Below are 12,490 nucleotides of genomic sequence, written 5' to 3' on the forward strand. Positions count from 1 at the left end.
AAACACCAGTTAAAGCTGGAAACAATGATGATTTTTGTCATAGACATGTGACTGTTTATGTAAGCTTGGGATCGGACAATATAATGATTCTATTTCAATTTTTTCCCCACACTTTGCCACTGGTTGATGTTTATGTAAGCTTGGGATCGGGCAGTATAACGATTCTATTCCAATTTTTTTTCCCCCACACTTTGCCGCTCGTCAGCGCAGCTCTCCAACTACATTTGTCATCAGGATCAGGATTGGCCAGTCATGAGCGGTGGGTGGGAAATGAATAGAAGTGCACAAGAGTCCTTACATTATACCAATGTTGTTTTGGCTAAATGAGCACCTTGGTTAATTCTTAACCGAAAAGCCGTACAAGCTTAGAAGAGACTTTTAAAAAGCTAATGAAAGAAATACCCGTGTGAGAGTCATGGCGTTCTTTGGCCATATCTGGCCTTCGTGCCAATAAAAACCATATATTATTATTACCCAGTGTGAGAGGTGTAATAGGTTTAACCAACTTAAGGTGATGATGGCAGTGTGCTTTTGATGTTAATATCATCTGGCTGCCAGAATACTTGGACACAGTGCAAGAAGATGGGACAAGATTAGTAACACGGCCAGGCCCAGATATTCTCGTTAAGTAGTCGGTGTCCCAACCATCATGCATTGCGTGGTTAAAAAAAATGGGCCATTCTACACGAAGATAACCAAGTGCTTGTGATTATTGTGCACAGTTGAGTAGAGCAGCCACCAGTAACCTTTTGCTGACTGCAATTCAATTTATTAATTGCAATGAAGAATTTTTTTAATTACTGCACTGAATGGCGTGCTGTCAACAAAGAATTTGTAGAAAACCGAAACAAACTTAAAACTAGCATGTTTTAAGCCAGGTAATTTTTGCCCTGTTCATTTACTCTGGCCGATAAAGAAACCCTGCAAAAAATGAAGATTACCCCGTAATAAACCGTACGCCTACATCAAAGCGCAGTGCCCTCAAACCTGCTCTACAGGAGTTAGTGAGCACACTCTTTCCACGACTCATCGACACTCATTTCTTATCATCACCAGGGTGCTGTTGTGCGCCCGCGCACCAGATGAAGCGCCAGCTCTGCCACCAACTGCTGTGGAGCGTGTTTGAGGGTGCTGCTTTTTGATGTGGCCGGACGGTTAGTCGCATGTTTTCATTAGTTTTCATTTCTCAGGGGCTTTATCAGCTAGAAAAAATGAATGGGCAAAAAGTACCTGGCTGAAAACAAGCCAACCTTAAGTTTCTTTCAATTTCCTACAAACTCTTCATTGACAGCATGGCATTCAGAGCAGTAATTAAAAAAAAAAACATGTCATCATCATCAGCCTATATTTATGTCCACTGCAGGACGAAGGCCTTTCCCTGCGATCTCCAATTACCCCTGTCTTGCGCTAGCTGATTCCAACTTGTGCCTGCAAATTTCCCAACTTCACCACCCCACCTAGTTTTCTGTTGTCCTCGACTGCACTTCCCTTCTCTTGGTATCCATTCTGTAAATCTAATGGTCCACCGGTTATCTATCCTACGCATTTCATGGCCTGCCTAGCTCCATTTTTTTTCCTCGTAACTAGTATATCGGCTATCCCCGTTTGCTCTCTGATTCACACCGCTCTCTTCCTGTTTCTTAACATTAGGTTTAATAATAAATAAATTAATTATTAAGTTCAATGGCATCAACAAAAATATTACTGGTGGCTACTCTAGTCGACTGTGAAATATATACACTTGGTTATTTTCACGTAGAATCGGCCATCTTTTTTTAAAATGTGATGCATGATAGCTGGGACAGCCTGTATACCATCAAGCTCAGTTTACGACCCTTCAGTACAATCTTCTAGTTAGCGGCATAGTCTGAAAATTACATTAAAAAAAAAAAAGCTGCAGGCAGTGTGTTATTATTCTTTTTATTCTTTCCTATCATCAGCTTATCAGAAAAGAAAGAACTGTGGTCTATTCCATGTTGTCATGCCGATGACATGCATTTTTTGTGTGGTGGTTGTAATCTTGGTGTGCCTGACATTACCAAATTACTTTGTTTCAGGACTTCCAGAAGACCCATTTGATGCATTTGATTGAAGAAACTGGAAGCAGCTACTGTTCTGCTACCATTTCATCACTGATAAAAATTGTCCTCAGAACTGTTCATGTCTTGCCACACATGCATGAAGTTTGTTTAGACTGTTGACTGTTCATGATGTTTTAGTTCCTGTGTATATTTGCTTCTGGTATGTCTGGACCTTAGTATGTGCAATTCTGAAAACTTTACACATGGCAATAGACTTTCTAATGAGCAACTATACAGGTCAGTGTGCTGTGTTCCCGTCACACTGTTAAAATACCTTCTGTAGGATTGCTGATGATCAAAGTCACCACTGGCTGGTTTTCTCGCATTCAAAAATAAAGCATGCTCACAAGCACATATTCTACTGTATATTTTGGATTAATATCTTATGTGAGTTCTTCCGAGTTCATTTTGAAAAGGATCAAAGGTAAGGTACTTGGTTGGGTACCGAGGAATCGAGAAGGGTATTACTGCAGCTTATTTCAAGATGTCTAGTTGGCCTCATTTGCATAGACAATGCTGGAACACTGTAGAGACCGAGGCAAACTCTCGTGCTCAAGCTTTCGAGAATCCTGAAGTTTGATGGCATCAGACAATGCAGCCAGGGCTAGGTACCGCTGCTTGTGCTTCTTATGGCTTTGTAGCTTGTTTCGAAGGCCGTACCTGTTATGACACTAGCCGACTTGAGGATTAATTTGATTGTATTAAAGAGATGTGTTGCTTTCTTGGCAGCCTGCTTTTCATTAAATATGAGACTAAGGCTGCACATGCTACAATTTGGCACTTGTTTTATAGCACAGAATGTATTGTATCAGTGGCTCTGTGCTTGTGTGTAATGATGCTGCACAAAGTTTAGGAACTTAGAAAGTGAACATGAATGTTTGCACAGAAAACTGTGTGCTGAGGTTCTCTTTATGCCATTTGCTACAGTTTTCTGCCTATTCCTTCACGATATATTTGCTGAACATAAAAGTAAGCGGATCTTTTGCACATTTATGATACATGAACAAGCAACTATTTTTGCAGCAATGTAATGAGCACTTGTAAATGGGGACAAAAGGAAGCTATGTGCAGTTAAGATAGTAGCGACTTCTTTTCTTTCGTGAGCAGACCTCTTGCAAGAAAACAATTTTCTTTGTTGTTTAACTTATTCAAAAATTGTCAGTAGCCCACGTATGAAACTACATGTTATTACTGTGTTGGCCCAAGATGTCAGTGTTCTGTACCACTGTGTACCATTTCTCAGATAACGAGCAATGCTGCAGTATACAAATCAAGATATAACACTCAGTCTGAAAACTTAGACCAACAGTACATTGGTTGTATCTTTCTAATAACTAATATGACTCTTGTTTGCCAGTTTAGCACTATTTCTGTTGTTTAATGGCTGTTGTTAGCTTGTTGGTGTGTAAGTTATTTGGCATCATTTACTGGCAAAGTAAATTATAAGTAGTCGAGTTCAGCACAATCTCATTCATTGAGAAACATGCTTGTATATATGAAACTTTTGTTCAGGGTGTTGTATGTATAACCACTTTTGTTTGTGAAACACCAGAACACCGGTTGGCAACCTTACCAGTGGCGACACTTAGTGATGTTTTGTTCAACCACAACTTGTTTGGAAGCTTCTTGTCTTGCATGAATGTTCTCAGACTAGGGCGCGATCTTGTACGCATTCCAAAATGGAACGGAGGCGGTCCGTTCCATCGAGCCGCACACGATTGGTCAATTTGAACCGTGACGATCAAATTGACCACACTTCTTTAGAAACTTGTAGTGCACGAATGTTCTCAGTGACACCTAGTAGCGTATTGTTCAACCCCAAATTTTTAGAAACTTTCTTGTGTTGCACAAATGTTCTCCCCCAAAAGAAAGAGTTACTATATGTCAAAGATTATTGCTGCCTACGTCCTTACAACAGCAGCTAAGTAAAACATAGTCATTGTAAATTTAGTTTTGTATGCATTCTACTTGAACTCAGCATCACGAGCTAGCACTACTGGTGCTCCACATTAACAGTAATAGTTCATGGACAGGCTAAAACTAGTATCTTTTCTCTTTGCATAAGTGCTTTGTGCAGGGCTTCTCAGTACTTTTTCTTCTGCAAAGAGGCAACAGTAAAAAGAAAAAAAAAAGACATCTGGCTCCTTGTCATACCTGATTGATTAGTGCCTTGCCCTTGTTCTGTTTCGCATCAGGACGTGCCAGCCAGGACTGGCATCTTCAGCTGAACTCCCACTTCCTGCGGCCGAACCAGTTCCGGTGCCACCGGTGCTCCCGGATGTTCACGCGGCGCAGCAGCCTCGAGCGGCACGCGCTCATCCACACCGGGGATCGACCCTTCAGGTGCCTCTACTGCGGTGCCTCGTTTGCCCTCAAGCAGACCCTCTCGCGGCACATCCTGACACACACGGGTGAGAAACCGCACAAGTGCGACTTCTGCCTGCGCACCTTCATCCAGAGGTCGATCCTGGTGCGACACCGCAAGAAGCATCTCCAAGAGCAGGGCATCGCCGTCAGCTGAGGAGCAGACGCTTCAGCGTCTTCGCGTGGACACTTGACTGCCACAATGCCTGTTCTAGCATTGCCCTCAGAGGCAGTGCACTGCTGTCAGAGAAGGAACTGGTGCTTCAGCACCTTACCTGAAACTTTTGACTACTGCTGGAGTGTTCCCGAGGAATCTTCAAGAGCTAGGCATCACCGTCAGCTGAAGTACAGATGCTTCAGAGCCTTCACCACTTGACCGGCACACGGTCTACTCTGGTAGTGCATTGCCATCAATGAAGAGATGGACGGTCCAGCATAATTCCTCAAACACTTTACCATGGCTGGTGTGTTCTAGTGGCATCTTTAAGAACAGGGCATTGCCGTCAAGTGACGGATGGATGCTGCACTGATTTCTCTTCTGATACTTGGCTATCACTCGATATCCCGAGTGGTATATAGCTGCATGTCCTGGACAGGCACGGTATCTGCAGAAAGCATCAACAGGCCAACGTGTGTATGGCTGGACCTGACAGCAGCTGCCGGTGGCATAATCTCCTGAATTTGGAGGCTTGTTTTTATTGCTAGAATTTTATTGTGCGGGTCAATCACCTCATACATACACTCAAGCCACTGCTGGTGCCGCTCGTGCTCTGCTTTGAACTGTCTCTGGCACACGGAAATGTCGGCCACTGCTGGCCAGTCATATTCCATAGCTCGAAGTGTTCCCATCATGGTGTCTTGTCCAGGCATGCCATCTCAGGGCACATTTTTACGCACACAGATAGCAGGTCACAAATTTGAAGCCTCTGCTGGCAAACGATCATTTGATGGGCTCATGAAAATCCTGTGTGGTACTGCAAGGAATGCTGCCAGGATTTGGCATTATCTCTGCCGACTAAGGGACAGAGTCTGCAACCTACTTAGCTGGCGTGCTCTTTAGTGACTTTTATCAGCTGGGCACTTAACCGTAACAGTGCAGCAATGCGTGTTCAACTCCGAGAAGTGGTAGCAGAAAGCGTATGTATAGGCGATGTCTTGATGCAAGCAGTGCTGCACTACCTTGGCATGTCACGCAGGCTCAGTGTGCTGCGGCCCAACAGGTATCCCGGCATCGTTTCTGCATGCCTGTTGTGAAAACCTGTGAAATGGCCGGTGTCTGATGTTACATGTCCACGGCAACTCTTAATGTTGTCTTAACTGTATTTGTAATGTATGTGGGGGCCTCGTAGCACAGTGCAGTGGTTTTGCAGATGCGTGATAGGGAATTTATGCATTATTTTAATGTCTGCAAGATTAGAGTACAGCCATTTGTCAACAATTTTTGCTTATGTTGCGAAGGCGCACTTAGGTCAACTGTGCAGTGCCATGTGTTTGCAGCATGTACTTCAGCACAGCCCAGCAGTGGCAATGTTGCTCATGTGAACAAGTGGTTGTTAAGCTTATGCAAATCTAGGTGAGGTAGGCCAAGAATAAGGCACAGAAGATTTCAGTCATGGCAAAAGTGCTGTTGCATTTTATAATTAATGATGTTGCCATTATCTGATTAATGAAAACTTCAATTATAGAGCTAGTGTGTCTGCTACGGGGTGTGCGAATCCTGATTTTCGAAACAGAATCAAATAGTGCCAGAAGCGAGTCAAAGCAAATTGAATATCAAATAGTTATTTAATAATGAGCAGCCATTATCGTAATTAATATAAAACAACATTCACATCCTAGTATTCTTAAAGCTGGCAAATTTCTGCCATTAAATAGTGCATTATGAAGCATTGTTTACTAAAAGCATGAGTGGAGCATTAGGAGCAAACAAGTAATTTCCTTGCATGCACAAGACTCCATTTTAGTAGCCAGCTCCACTATGCAAGTTATCATGTTATACTATGCCCGCGGGAGTGAACATTTACCGTACTTCTCCAATTTTATGTTTAATTGGGTGCAGTTCATGTTTTGAAATATTTTAAATGTGTTAGAAAAATATTTGCATTGCATTTATGAATAGTGGCTATTCGATTCGAAGATCCGTTATTCGAAAGCTTTAAATATTCGCACACCTCTAGTGTCTGCTGCTGTAATGGGCTGCTTACTTTGAACATGTGGAACAGAGGTACGGGCAGATGTGTGAAGCCCTACCACAGGGAGGCATGGCGTGCATGTCTGGCTGCATGTCTGCATCAGCTTGTTCACCTCGAACCAATGTTATTCTGAACAATCAGGGCTCCCCCATGAGACATCGTCAAATATTAGCGTGATAGTGTTAAGGGCCCCGTGTCGCAGGAAATCGGGCACCGTAGCCGGCGTTGGCGTGCAGTGAGCGAAAATTGCCATATATATTCTATACGGCACTAAAGTTATTCTATCACTAAAGTTGCTCATAGCTTGTCTTACATTCTTTACAGAGTTATTCCTCGGAATTTTTAGAATGACAGACCACAAACAAATGTCATGAAACAAAACAACGATAGCCTATGCCTTTTGTGTTAGACCTTCTCAGACTGAAATATTAAAATTGCGAAACAATAACAGAACATCGGCCCACGCAAGAGGCCGTGTTTCTACCAGAAAGCTCGTCCTTGTGCATAGCGTTTGCCGTCAGCGTTTCCCAGTAAACACTACGGTTACATAAGCTGCAGTTGCCGGGAAGCATGAGAAGCAGTCGGGGATCTTTGAATGCTATCGCGTTCCACTCTTAAAAGCGAAGCTTAAGCATCCTCCAAATTTTGTTATACATCTACATCTTTTGATTAGTGTTTACTTTTGTGTGCTTCTGCAACAAGTCAGATTTGCATAGGTCCTGAGACATGCACAGCCGCCCAAATCTTTAACTAGCGTGCACGAGCGGCGACTTTCTGTGCGCCAGCACATTAAATTAGGACCAAACTTACAAATGACTATGCTATCTGGCTATGCTCACAAAGCTCGTGAAGATAGCATAGTCATTTGTAACATAGTCATCGTGAAAGTATATAATACTAACTTGCCAAACCTACACCCTGCTCTAGGAAAAGATACTGTGTAAAACAGACATAAGACAAGGAGAGGCGTGGACTAGTGCGACCTCCTTCGGGGTTGCTGGCCTTTAAGAGGCATCATTGCTGCTGCTGGGAGTTGCTGTACACGAGCACTGAAATGGTAAACACCTCCGAGGTACACTTTGCAGCCTCAGTGCTCGTCTAGCTGAGGGTATACTTTCGTTTACAGTGTTATAGGCAGCCAGTGTTGAATTTTTCTATCTTTGTGTAGGGCACATAGTATGCGTCGCATATGGTTAGGAACCACAAACAGCTGTTGTTGCACCCTAATCACGAATGCAAGCTTCTGCTCACAATGCTGCCATTAATGTTGATGCTGCGCAGCATATTCAAGCCACAGCACGAGTCACAGAAGTCCAATTGATCTGAGGCTAGAGTAATATTCCTCCATTGTTCATCTTTGGCGATACAATTGCTTTCGCAAGATTTTGCGTAGCTAGCACCAGACAGGTTGGCATCTCCAGGTGATAGCCTTCTTGGCACTCTGCCAGGAATGCTGGTGCTTGTAGATGCCGACACCATCAGTGCTAGTCATGTCAAATCTCGCGAAAGTGAACTAGTACTGAGAGTACCTCCTCCGGATACTGATGCTCTGAGACTAAAAGCAACTTTGCCAGTGCAGTTGCTTGTGGTAGCACTTATTTTTACAAAATAGTTCCTGCATAGCTTTCAACTGGCATGGAGGTATTCTGTTGTGCCTCTACTACCACCGTATTCACTTCATGGCATGCAAACTCTAGTGTCGCTCAAACAACTTTGTGGCCAAACGTGGCAGATTTCCCGCAAGCATGCTTTAGACAATTGTCACTTTATCCAAAATTTGACATTTTTAAAATGTTTGTTGCAATCTGATCCGGGGCAGAATGGCAGTAGAGTCCACTTTGCATGCAAGTCCAGGAATGGGAGATACCGACAACCTGTGCCCCTAGCGACCATAGCCACTTACTGTATGTCATGACATTCAGCTTGCAGATATGTTATGCATGTTTCACTGACATCCGATCAGAGGGGACACATGGCTAAAGTCGAAGGAATAGATATTGTGGGACAAATTGTCGCAGGTCACTAAATGGAGCATTATGTTACAAGCTATGTATCATGCCCAGCTGCTAAAAAGAAAGAAAAAATTGCTGCATGTGCCAAAAAGTTGAGCCCTTATCTTATCCAACTTATCTGACATTCTTATGTAGAAATACCATGTGCTCAGAAATGAGAAGGTCATGGTGACACTTCTTATAAACAAACATCTCTTGGGGCTTCAAGCAAATGCTAGTAGACTAAATATGTAAATTCCTCACTCTAAATGTTGCTGATAGCAATGAAAGTACATTTTTAGCACAACCACATTGTTACACTCATAAAAAAAGCACTCTGAACTCGCAAAGTTTGAACATTTTATCTGTATTATGTGTTGAGGTACTTGTGGTAATCTTTTTCTTTTTTAATTCTTTGGCAGTTAATAGCAATGAATAATGTGTGCAGACAGCAAAAATATGGTGAAACAGAAACCTGATTATCATAAAGTATGCTTCGCTTGGCATGTGACAAAAACCAATTTCGAGCTGCGCGGCCCAGTTCCTGTCACATTTGAAGTGCTACAAAGCTGTGAACCCAGATACCAGAACAACTCGTTTCCTTTGATTCAATTCCTTTTCAATGATCGACTGCACAGACAGTGATAACGGCAGTACAGTGGCAGACGAATCGGTGACAGAGGAAGTTGTCGTTCACCAGAACATGGCATTATGCAAGCTACTAAGAAACACGTATTTGGTTCCTCAGAAAGGAAGCTTCCCTGCTGAATTAAAGTTCACCCTCCACATCTTCTTCAATTCTAATCCTTTTCTGATTATGTGTTGTGCCAAGTTGCTTATCCTGGCGATAACAATCATGGGAGTGGTATGGGAACCATTGACTAGAGGTAACGCGAAGAGCAAAGGAAAATTGTTAGAAGATATGGCCCCCAGTCTAGGAATTCAATCTGGCAATAAAAAATACAGAAAGAGGTCCCATAGTCGATGACTGTATTCGGACCTCCTGCCAAGTGAACCAACCAAGAGGCTAAACAGGCAGCTAGCTGTTAATCAGATGGGAGGAAGGAAGGTAAATATTTATTTGGTCCTGCAAGTTGTGAGTTGCCTCACAAAGTGGGCTGCTCCCACGTTGGGACCGGCAGGCAGAGCCTTTTGGCCACGTCGTGGGCTTGCTGGATGGCCCATAGTTGCTCGTTCAGGTCCGGGCTCCGAATCGCTGCCTTTAGCCTGTCCCGATCCTTGGCAAAATTTTCGTTGGTGCGGATGCATGATCATGGTGCTTGACTTCCTTAAACTACACAGTAGGTTACGAGGCACGCGGCCGAGAGTCGTAACCCCTGACCTCGAGCTCGGGGGTGTAATCTTGTAGCGGTGCAGAAGGCAAACCGTTCGCTTGCCCTCGTGTGATCGCTTATAATCGGAACCGAGAAAGTTGAAACATTCACGAAAGGGCTTCAAAAAGAGTAAAAGTGAAACAAAATCGTTTGCACTGTTTTCAGTTTTGAGTGAACAACGAATGACGAGACTTTTTTTTTTTTTTCGCTCACTCTCCGAAATTCTGGGTGGAGCGCTGTGAATGAAATCCGAAGCCCAGTACATGGCTCAGCGCAGCGTCTCGTCCTAGATTTGAGCGAGCCATCCATAATTTTGATTGGAGGTGGATGTACAGGGCCAGGACAATGCAACGATTACATTCCAATTATTTTCGTTTTGTTGCTTCATCAGTACTCCAAGCGGCACTCCACTCATGTTATCACCAGGATGGGCTAGTAATCAGCATTGGATGATAAATGAACAGAACAAAGTGAAAGAAAACCTTACGTTGTAACCGTTCAGAACTTGCAAATGTTGATGACATTGTCTAAATTCAGAGGTGGTCTGCTGTTTTAGTGACGGCAATATGAATGCGCGTGTGGATGAACAACCAGGCCAGTCTTTATAGATAATGCATGTCATTTGCAGATAATGCCAATGTTTGTCACAAGGCAGAGCCCAGTATATTGGAAGCTGCCTACTCGGTTGTTTGTATATAAGGAAAAAGCAAAGGGCTATTTTCTCCAAGGCTGCAGTATCCCTGGTCGGTTCGGCGAGCCTGATTTGCAAACTGACGAAACACACTACAATGCAGTGTTAACAATAATCCTCTTTTCTTTGCACTTACGTTATCATACTCCAAGAGCTGCTTACTCTGGTTTCATTTGTCGGAAACCAGTAGCTACGTTTTAGCATTGTGTTGTGTTTGGTGTGTGCGTGTGGCAAGAGTTGAAGCAAGTTTTTTAGTTTTTGTTTTTTTTCGTTACTTGAGAATCTGCTTAACTGATGATGTGATGCAAGTACCTTACAGTTAAATACACTTATTCCATAATTTTGTGCCAACGAATTGCAGCAGTGGATATGTTTTGTTGTGGCAGCCGGACTTAAATAGTTTTTTCTCTTTGGCAGAAAAAATACTGTAGGCTTTTGTTTGTGAGATGCGACCATAGGAGTCTTTATCAAGAAAGCTGGAAGATTCTGTTGTGGCAGCTGACGTTAAAAAGTAAAGAAACGCCATCTTGTTGCAGCTTGGCCTTAAAAGCCTAATGGCAGCTACTTGTTAGTCCTTCAAACTTGGATTATTATTTATTTGTTATTTATGTTTTTGGTTCCGCATTTACTCCACTTGCCAAAACAGAACAAAGTATTTCTGAGTTTTGCTGATAGTTATGTCTAGCAAACACTATTTCCGAGTGATCAAATGCTGCTGGGAAGTTGTGAAATTAAATGTCTCTTACAATAATTTGTGTTCTTTTACTTGTTATTTAATACTCAGCCTTATCATGTTTAGCTGAAAAAAGCGCAGGCCAAAGGCTTCGTTTATGTATATTGTGCTTTCATTTACTTTATTCTGCTGACAATCTTTGTTTGTCTGTTTTAGAGAACATTGTTACGTTCCAAGTTTGTATAGACACTTTTGGTCAAGTATGTCCTAAAGATGCAACTGAGAACCTCAGATTTATTTTTAACATTAGCTATTGGCAACATTTCTCGGCAGAAAACGCACTCAAACTTTGACTTCCTGACAAAGTGCCACACCTTTACAGGTACACTTATCTTTACTAGCACATTTCTTTATGCGTGCATTCTTCTGTGACAACGAGCATTGCCGAGAAAGTTTGTCGAAGTGCATGTCTGTGAGTTCCGTGCTTTACCTTTTCCAGTTTTGCCGTTATCACTGTTCTTAACTAAATGCGGGACTAAACATTGTGCCGTGAACATTAGATGTTTTATTACTGACTTACAACTCACTCGCACTGAATGATGTAAGTGGAACTTGTGTTGCAGTTACACGTTGAAGTAATAAATTTGCACTGTGAAGATGTGTGGGTATGTTCGTCGTCAGCAACAGAAGCAACACCACGGAGTGCATCTGCTGCAGGCATGCCCATGCGTGCTAGGTTGGATCTCTAGACCAGGACAATTTTTTCTTCAACTGCGAAGATTTTTTTCTGGGGATTTGTAGCTTCGTGCTGCAATCGAGTGGATGACTTTTTTTTTTTTTTTTTTTTACGAACCTTCGTCCAGCCTTCTGGGCCTTGCGAAAACAGTGAGAAAACAAAGGCAACACAAAGGAAGCAGAATGGGAGGATTGTGACAAAACAAGAGCAGACGGACGACAGGAGAGTTCCGCGACAACTTGCGGGCCGTTACTACATCGGCCAACAGCGAATTCCCATCACGGCCACACTGCCTAATTGATGGTTAGGTCTAATCAGCGCTCCTGTCGTCGGGTGTCGGCGGCTAAAGTTACGGTTTAGAGCCGAAGCGGCATAGATCTATTTGCAGCAGCAGCGCGATGCTCGGAAAACCACCAATCCGCCTCGCA

General features: G+C 43.0%; 1 long non-coding RNA gene across 1 annotated transcript; it reads left to right on the forward strand.

Annotated features, from left to right (window-relative positions):
* The first annotated feature begins 1,618 nt into the window (after window positions 1-1,618).
* LOC125940583 (uncharacterized) lies at window positions 1,619-11,982 on the forward strand. Its single transcript, XR_007463771.1, has 2 exons — window positions 1,619-8,215; window positions 8,250-11,982. It is a non-coding gene; the product is annotated as an uncharacterized LOC125940583 (long non-coding RNA).
* The last annotated feature ends 508 nt before the right edge of the window (window positions 11,983-12,490 follow it).

Source organism: Dermacentor silvarum, chromosome 10 (genome assembly GCF_013339745.2).
Source record: "Dermacentor silvarum isolate Dsil-2018 chromosome 10, BIME_Dsil_1.4, whole genome shotgun sequence".
Taxonomy (NCBI): Eukaryota; Metazoa; Arthropoda; class Arachnida; order Ixodida; family Ixodidae; genus Dermacentor; species Dermacentor silvarum.